Below are 10,367 nucleotides of genomic sequence, written 5' to 3' on the forward strand. Positions count from 1 at the left end.
GGTCATCGATGTTGAATATTTATTCAGTTGGGAAAGTATAACATGTTGGATTTATTTTTAATGAAAGTAATGTATGCATGTGTTGCAAAAGAAAAATAGTGGAGAAAGACAGACTGAAATGGGTCCTTTCCTGTACCTCCACCCAATTCCTTGGAGACAATCACTGTAAACACATGTTTTCAAATGTCCTGCTGGTTGTTTTTTTTATAAAATAAATCCCTCAGTACTCAGTTGATCAGTTTTGGATATTAATTATTGACTAATTTATTGAATAAGGAGTTAACTCATATATATGACATCTTTGGTTGTTTTATTTTACTTTTTTTTTAAAATCACATGACTATGTATAGTTCTTCTGTTAATGCCCTGTGCAAGCATTCTTGAATCTCTCTGCTTTATTCCTTTGAAAGTCTTTTTCTACTCCCACACCATGTAAGGTGGTAATCTTTAATCCACTGTCCTCTGCAACTTTCTTTTACTCCCACTGCTTTTGCATTGGCAGATATTAAAGCATTTCTCTGTTCTTTTTTTCACCTCTTGTATCATGATAGTTTTCCCATGCTGTTATGTAGTCATCACAAACTGGATTTTAATGGATGTCTCATAATTTCCCTAACCATATTATATCCCTCTTCACCGTCTGCTGTTTTCCCTTCCATTATCTATGTAGCACCAGTTCATTGTAAATAACTTTATAGCCTTAGTTTTTTAGCATTTGCTTTTTTATGTAACCATTTTAAATCTGTGCTATGTCTAAGTTTGATTCTTTTCCCCCTCTTCTGTGCCAGCTAGCTGCCAGCCATGCTGACTTTAAGCCCCTCCTGCCACATTCTGGACTGAAAGGGTTCCCTGCCTTTATCTCAGCATTGTTGGGCCTGCTTCTTTTTATATCTTCTAATCTTGTTTGCTGCTGACACTTTCTGTTCTTTTTAGTTATCAGTGAATTCTCTTCGTTATTCATTTACTTTTCTTGGGGGAGCTCTAGAGAGTCTAGAGGGAAAAGGAGAAATGGAAGGAGAGGAGACAAACATGAGTTTAGTCCCAAAGACCTAGCATGTAAGTTACACTTGGTCTTCTGCTCCGGTGGCCCAGCTACGTACACATCAGACCTGCTACTGCATTTCCTGTGTTAGCAAAGAATTCACTTCTTTGAGTCACAGAAATCTTATCTAGTCCATTGAGTTATTTGCATTTCTTCTTCCTTTTTCCTCCTTTTCTTAAGGTTATGAAATGAAAGGTGATACCTGTGGAAGAAATATTTAGTCATAGTTTTCTTTGAAATATTAGCAAAATGAGAAGTACATTAAAAATAAGTAGAAAGAAGTTTCCAGCGGGATTAGTTTTAGTGTATAACCACAGAGGAACAAGGAATGGCTCACTTCGTAGGGGAAGGCTTCTCTGATTTCTTTGATACTGGTAATGATTTTATGGGCAGGGTAAATACTGATTCCTTTATTCCCTTGTCTCTATTTATCTTGCCCATTCATACACCTCCCTTGAATGTCTCAGAAAAGTAGGGATTGGCAAATCAGTCTGTCAGTCACTGTTATTCATCTCATGGCAAAACAGTACCACGCCCAAAAGCCTATCAGAGAAACCAGTGTGCCAAAAGCAGAATGGAGACAAAATTGGCCAAGCATAAAAGAAAGGAAATGAAAGAACTGTGATTAGTGTTGACCAACACTGAGTATGATTGTCTAATTTAGGCTACTTCTGCCATGAGTCAGCAGATACATTCCAGGACTAGAACCATTGGCAATGGGAGACTTAAGCCAAGGGCATACCCAGAGATGCCAAAGTGAGCACAACCCCTTCCCTAGAGAGCAGGGAGGACTTTTGACAAAGTCTTCAGGATCAGAGTTGAGCTCACGCATGACCAGAACATTAGGCACTTTATCAGTTACCTGTAACCGTAGTCACGCTGCATAATCATCCGCCCAGAACCTCCATAATAATAAACTTGTTTTTGGTCACAAATGTATAAACTAGCTGGGCATTTTTTACTTTCTCATGAATTTATCATCAGCTAGTGTCAGCTGGGGGCTGGCCAATCACTAATGACCCCCCTTGAGATGACTCAGCTCTGTTCCTGTGGTCTCTCGTGTGCTGTCAGGATGTTCATGGCAGCTGAGCAAGGCATCCAGAGAAGGAACATAAATGTGCAAAGCTCTTCAGAAACCTAGTTTTAGAACTGGCACATGCCCCTTCTGCTTTATTCTTTTGGCCAAAACAAGTCCCAAGGCCAACCCCAGAATCAGAATGGAAAGAAACTTCAAAGTTATGGGGCAAAGGAAAGGAATACACTGAGCTGTTAATTGCAGGCATCAATTTGTCACAAACTCTTGTACTAAATATTGTGCCTGGAAGACAGGGCGATTGTTTGGTTAGACTCATGGGTCCGGGAGACCCACCAGAGCTCACCAGTTGGAGAAAGTCAGAACATAAAACACGAACAGTCATTAAGGGGAGATTAATTTTTACAAATGGGAATTGGAATGGGCCCCCCTTCATGCTGCTCCCTGAGGACAAAAAACAAGCTCTCTCGGGAAAATGAAAATCAAGGGATGACTCATGGGTCCTTTGACAAGCTTGCCTCAGGATGATAATTCATTTAGCCTTAAAAAGACCCTTTATGTCTGGGGCTTATTATCCAATATGAACAGCGCTGGGCCTTCTGATGTTGAGGCACTTTTTGATTCCTAGTAGCATTGAGGTTGGGACTTGAGTGCTTATTGAGACTCTCATGCTCTTCCTGGGGCCTCATGCAGTTTATCTGAGACTTTTATAGATTTGGAGTTACATTTACAGATATCCTCCCTAATTCGGGAAAGTTGAGTAGCAGTCCTCAGTGTGTGGTCCCTAGCTTAGCAGCCTCTGCATCATGTGGCAACCTGAGAGAAATGCACATCCCCCAAGCCAGATCCACTGAACCTGGCACTCTGGGCTGGGGACCCAGTAGTCTATATTGTAACAGTTTTCCAGGTAATTCTACCTCATGTCCAAGTTCGAGACAGCTGAATTAGAGAATTGGATGTGGTTTTATCAGATTTGGAAGAGCCAAGCTTACCAAATAAAAATATAGGGCATTCAGCCATATTTGAATCCCAATTCACTAACCAGTTATTTTTCAGTATTATAAGTATGCTCCATGGAATGTTTGTATAAGGCCGACTTATGCTAAGACATTATTTGTTATTGATCTGAAAATCAAATTGAACTGGGTGTGCTGTGTTTTATCCGGCGATCCTAAAATAGGAATAAAAAAAAATGCTAGAGAGTTTGAAGAAGAAAGATCATTAGCAAGTTAGGGATTCTAGAAAGAAGGTTAATGAAATTGACTTAGTGAACCCAGAGGGGAGGACACTGGTGGGATGAAGAATTTGGAGGATTTTATTTAAAGGTAGTGCTGCTGATCTGTTCTTTATGGTTGCTCAAATTAACCCAGAAGAAATTGCTTTTAGGAAGAGGCAAGACTTCCTGTCAATAAATGACTTCAGTAGGGGGTTCTGAGTGATTTTGTGACTCTCAACGGTAGTGAGAAGCATTTGGAAATTTCATGTGATTGCGGTGCAGCCAGTCCTCCAACCTGTGTTTGTGAAGGAACAGTTTAGAGAAGCATTAACCAACAGGGGGCTGGACCAGATCATTTCTCAAGGTCCTTTATGATTTCGCTAAGACTGTCTTTGCATGTTTTACAAAAAGTTCAGTCTTGATTGTTTTTTGAATTTGAACTTATAAGGAAGGTGGGGTTTTCAGAACATAGATATGAAGGAGTGGCAGGAAAGCAGAGTTGTTAAGAGGATGCTTAGAACCAGACTATGCCAGGGTCACTTCCTAACTGTGCAACCATACACAAGTTACTTTGTGCCTCAGTTTTCTCAATTATAAAATGGGAATAATTATGAATTAATATATGCATACATATAATTAATGATTATTATAATCATGGCTTGTTGTGAGTCTTAATTAAGTTTATTTATGTAAAGCATAAGAACTGTGCATGGAACATAGCGAGTCCTACTTAAATTTTATTTTACGCTGTTAAAGACTTGAATGTCTCTGTGTTCTGGACAGAGGATATTTTAGCCTAAAGCTGGTGCAGAATGGTCAGTACATTGTCATGGGTAGAAGAGGAATTGCCCCTGGTGAGTAGCGATGTCTTGTTTTTCTCTGTGACCCCTCCTGTTGAGGTGTCAGCTTAGGCTGTCAGGGAAGGAATTCTGTGGTATCACTGCATCTTAGTCATGATTCATGTCTCTTTCTTTACCCAGATGAACTTTCCCACATCTTCCAGAAACCCCTAAGAGAATTAGGTTTCATTTCCCATTGCAAGTTGAATTCAATTAGAAAGCGGTAAAAAAAAATGCCATATAATGTCACAGAGAACATAATGACATTTCCAAAATATTTTTGAGAAACTTGAACTCTAAATTGTTTAGTTCTGCCCATAAGGACAAAGAGTTAGTCATGGAAAAATTTTAATCTGACGACTCGCTTTTGTCGGAATTATGGATCCAATTGAGATTAGTTACTTTTAGAAGCTTAATTTTGGAAAGAAGATCAGTTGATCTTCTTTCTTAACTCCAGAAGGAAAAAACACATAGGTAATACGAGTCACACACATGGCATAAATTCAGTCTACATGTTCTTGAAGCACAAGATGATAATCACTAAATTCTGTTGAAAGAAGTTTTGTAAGTCTACTTAGAGTTCTACTGTATTTACTTGATGATCAATAAAATAAGGAGTATCTAGGTAGAGTTAAACATTTTTTGTTGTTGCTTTACTGAAAAATTTAAATTTGATCTTTAAGAAATTCCCTATACATATGCAAAATCACATGCACTCGGTCTTGCTGTTTTTGAATTCTGACAGTAAATGATACCAGTTGCTATTTTTCTTTCAATAAGGAAAATGCACTAAAGTACTTATAACACTTGTTATTCTTGAGCCTGTGGGTGTGTTGGGCAGTTCTGAGGAAGGGGTTCAGGTTTGGTTGATCTCAGCTGGCCTCTCACGCATGTGTCTGCCTCAGATGATGTGTCAGCTGGTGCCTTTATGGTCAAGGACTGCCTCCCCCACACCTCTGGGAGCTGACCAGCTGTAAACTGAGGATGGGGTTCTGAACCACATTTCTCTCATCATCTGGAAAGATAGCACAGGCCTGTTCACATGGTAGAGAAGGAGAGGAGGGAAAGGAAAGAGAAGAGAGGAAAGGTAGGGATTCCAGGTCATCAGAACTTGCCGCACAAGAATAGTTTCTTCATGTGCGTAATTCACTGGATGAAGAACATGATCCACATAAGAGTTATTAGAATTTTTCTCAATATAAATTAATGTTTTAACAATACGAACATCTTCAGTGTCTTGGCTTTTTAAACATGAATCAGTTCCTTGAAGCTTTATGAACTCTCGACATCCTGCCCTCTCATATCCAAACTCGCAGACTCTGGGAAGTATTAGCCACATTGTGTGGGAGATGCCCTGGGGGTCTGCCAATTTGTACCCACCAGCCTTCCTCAAGTTCTAAGAGCTGCTTGGATCTAATGTGCAGCTTTTCCATGAAGTACATTTAAGAGCAGAGGAAAGGGAATGATTTCCCCAAGATGTTCAGGAAGCCAAGATTTTCTGCCAGGTATTATCTTTAGACTGTATGTGAGTTACATATTCTTCTCCATGATGTGTTTATGTAGTAATACATATGTATAAAAAGTCTTATCTCTGTTCCATATCTGAGAAGTGTCATTTTGAGAGTATGAACACATATTATTCTTACCATAGTTCTGTAATATAGGCAGATGTCTTTTTCCTGTCTTGCAGGTGAGGAACTTGGCTTGTAGACTCTAAGTGTCTTGTCCACCTGATATCACACAACTGGTATGTATGTACACAGCAGAGCCATTGATTTGAATCTAGATTGCTTTCCCTCAAACTCTGTCCTTCTGATAGATTTAGTACAACACATACTGCATTTTCTCAGGTAGTGTAGCTTGTAGGCCTTGATGTTCTCTGTTATCTCATGATCTAAGTAATGCAGCGTTTCATGAAATGTGTTCCATGGCATATTATTCTCTGTGAAAAGAAAGTATCTTGTAATCAAGTCTGTAATGAACAATACTTACAAAATCAAAGCATTTCTAAAGCACCTCTGACTCTAGATAGTTATGACTATGCATGCAAACTTCAACAGCGGAGAATGTGTAATAACTTCTTTTACCCCAGCATTTTCCAAACTCACTTGCCTTCTGCCTTTTTGTTTCCATAATAACTATTAGCTTTTTGCAAAGGGAACAGATTCCTAGATCCTGGACCCCCCCAGCTGGTCAGTCATGAGCATGAGCCACTGTGTGCAAATGGAGCTGTTGACAATGGAAAGAGGTTGAGGTTGGCTTCACCTTCCTTGTCCATTGGGCCTGCTTTTAGTTCTCAATGTCATTTAATTAAGTACTAGAGTATTAATTTTGGTTTGAGCACTTGCTAATGAAAGTGTGGTCATATATCATAGATTATTGCTACATATATATCACCTGGGATCTTATTAGAAATTCAGAATTTCACATCCCATCCTAAACTGGCAGTAAGAGAATCTGCATTTTAAAAATAGCCTCAGGTATACATTTTCATAGTAAAATATAGGACGCACTGGTATCTCATAAGGACTTTTTTTTCCAGAAGTGCAATTAACTATTTTGATTTACAGTTGGGGTCTTGCTTCCTCATGGTGATAAGATGGCTGCTAGAGCTCGATGCATTTTGTACTCTCCAAGCTGCATTTAAATATAGCTGGAAAGAGGCAAAGGCACAGGAGTGTTTTCTTATGTGACTTTTGTTTATTACTCAGTAATAATTTCTCTCTCTGAAAGCCTCTCACAGGCTTCCCCTTAGTGTTCATTTGTTAGCTCTTGGTTACATACCTACCTATTAGAACAATTACAGGCAAGATGGAAAAAGAAGTTTCAATTGCTTCTGGTCTTGACCAAAGGAAATAAATGCTAGCCACAACTATAATAAATTTTTTTCTAGAAACCACATTTTTTTAAAAAAATGGTGAAATTACTTTTAATTACATATTTTATTTAGCCCAGTATTTCTAGACTATTATAATTTTCACATGTGATCAATACATAAAAATTGCCAGTGAGGTATTTTATCTTCTTTATTTCATATTAAGTCTTTGAAAGCAAATATTTGTTTTTTACTTACACAAAATTTTAATTCAGTGGCTACATTTTCATGAGAAATACTTGATCTATATTTAGATCTTATAAAAGTCACAAAAAAGAAAAAATATCTGTATGTCTAAATATAATTAGATATATCTAAATATATCTAAATATAAATATAATCTAAATGTAATTAGGTGTTTTCTAATACTCAAACCAAGTTTCAGATTCCAAAATTTAAATCAATAAAAATTCAGTTCCTCGGGGTCACTAGTCATGTTTCATGTGCTTAGTAGCCCTGTGTACACAGTTACTGTGCTAATGGACAATGCAGGACTGTGTCTCACTACTCAAGGTGACGTTCCTGCACCAGCAGTAACACCATCATTGAGAACTACTGATTCTACTTCCCTGCTGGCACATGGGTTATGTCTCAGCACTATCAAGCTATTGCCAGCCACTATAGCATGAGTTGGATCCCCAGCTAGGGAACTAAGCCACATGGCACAGCAGACCTCTCCTGTCGCACTCACTGCTCCCCCTCAGCAGTGTATTTCAGTAGATCTGCCCGTTCTGCTCCCCACTCTATCTCTGGTGAATCCTCTCACCCCCCCACTTCTGGCGTACACCCCAGTTCTTGTGTGCATAAATAAATAATTAATTAAATCTTTAATAAGAAATAAGAACTACTGAATCTTGAGACCCACTCAAGATCTTTTCAATTAAAATCTACATTTGAATTGAGTGCATGTTAAAGTTGGAACAGCTAGTCAAAACTTTTATCAACTTTAGATTTAGAATAACTGTGGCAACTTGAGAAAATTCTGGGGTTTAAGCCCCACCGCAGAACCTTGGAATCAGACTTTCTATGGTGGAATCCTGGAATGGATATTTTATTGTAGTGTTGCAGGTTATTCTGACATGCAGCCAATTTTGAGATCCAGTGGTCTAGATTAACCCTTATTCTTCTCAAATATGCATTGCATTACTAGAATAGAGGCTCTTGAGTAAATAACAGTATTTTCCATACTTGTTTTTCTCTGTTCTTTTTGGCTTGAATCTATTATACTTGTTCAGATCACACATTCTTGGTCTTCTTTTGTCATTTAATCACTGGCTGTTTTTTTTCTAATTCCTATCAACAGTTTCATCATTGCTTACCTTAGTCTCCTCAGTAGGCTGTCACTTGCTGTGAGTTGATACATCTCCAACCTTGACCTGGAAAACCAGCAACAACTGCCTATTCTTTCTTGCTCCTCAACCCCTCTCTAGCTCCAATAAAATTGCATCTCACTTCTTTGTTGTCTTGTGAGTCACTGGCTCTGCATCGTGTTTCATAGACAGTCTCCTTTTTTTAGTTCTTACACTTCCCAGATGACACCTTACACATTTCCAGAATTAATTTCCTTCAGGTGCTCATAATTTTGCCTTTCTCTTGCTTATTCTGTTTTACCTCTTCCTTGATGATAAGCTCAAATGAGGTGGGCATGAAGTCTGCTCATTTGAAGCAGCCCTGAACCTATGAGCCCAGATGGAGATGTGATTTTATGACCATATTTGGGTACATCGTGCATGTCTCTGGATTCCTGGAGGCTCAAAATGTGCATATACCTCAAAACATAGGCTTGTGCATTTACATAGCTCTTTTTGCAAACTAGACTTACTGAGTTTATCTTCTGAGGAGGGAACTTTGGCAGGACATAGTTGGGAAAAAAAATAGATGTTCCTCCCCTGGGATCATAACCTGAGAGGCTCTCATCAGTACAAACAGAGCCATGTTAAAAAAGCACGTTCAGGGCCTCCCTGGTGGCGCAGCATGTTAAATGCAGTGCTATGAAGCAGTCCACAGCTTCTGCAGAACATCTTTGGTTCCCAGCCAGCAGGGGAGGGACCCATATGGCGGGACAGACCTCTCCTGTCTCGCCCACTGCTCCCCTCAGCAGTGTAGTTCAGTTGTCTGCTTGTTCTTCTCTCTGTTCTGTCTTTGGTGAGTTCTCTTGCCTTCCTGCGTCTCTGGCCTGTACCCTAGCTCTTGTATAAATAAATAAATCTTTAAAAAGTCACTTATTAAAAAAAAAAAGCATGTTCAGTCTACCCAACTCTAAGAGATGCTGCTAATGGCCCATTGGACTTCAGAACAGAGGGACCAATGAACAACCTTTTGAAATATAACTTGTTTCCTGGTATTGAAACTGAATACATCCTATGATTTTGAAATATCTTAGAAAAATCTAATTTTTGAAATTCACAGTTATAATATGGGATTCAGATATTATTAAGAGTCTTATTGAAAAATGTGCTACATTTACATAATTTTCTTTAATACTTATGTTGCAATAAAGTGTGAGTATGGTAAATTTCCTATGACTGCTGGATATTTGTTAGAATTAAACTAATGGTTTTAAGAATTGCTCCCTGGGCGGTATGGTCTACAAGATTGAATTATGTGGAGAGTAGCACATTAAAAATGTTATGTTAACCTCCTGCTCTTACAGTTAAGAATTATTAGGAGGAACCGCCAAACATTTTGGAGGGCCAGAGAAATTCTGACTTTGCTATAGTCAAACACTTTATTCAGTAAAAGAGAGGAAGCTCATAATTAGACATTGTGACTAGTAAAATACATACTTATGCATATGTACTGAAGCACATCTAATTTACCCTCTAATGTACATTTAACACATGGGTGTGCCATGCCTTGCCTTAATCATGGCAGAGCTGGTAATACTTCAGTCCCCTTTCATGAAAACAGAGACTCACAGAGGAGCAAAGTATATCCAAGTCAGAAGAACATAGGATTGATTAGAAATCATTCTTACTCATCAACTGGTATTCTTTTCCCTGCAAATGCTGCTGCTTTATTTCACAAGACCCTTGGTCAACATTCTGGACTTGTAGGTACTAAACAATTAACCCACGAGTTGAACACTCCATGTGGACTAGGTCAGTCTGGTGAACTGTTACTCTCTCCTCTAAGAAGAGAACCTCAGTGTTTTTATCTGTAATTCTTAAAGCATTAGAGCTTTGAAAACTTGTTTTCTTCTTATGTTCAACATAGATTTAGTGGCTAAACTATGCTTGGACCAACAAAAGGATACATATAGTCTTTCTTCTACTTTGAGTGTGTAGTCCTAGGTTTCACTGCATAAGTACCAGTAGATTTGCTATGGATCAGCAAACTTTCTATAAGGGGCCAGATAGTAA

This window comes from Talpa europaea (genome assembly GCF_964194135.1).
Source record: "Talpa europaea genome assembly, chromosome: 11".
Classification (NCBI taxonomy): Eukaryota; Metazoa; Chordata; class Mammalia; order Eulipotyphla; family Talpidae; genus Talpa; species Talpa europaea.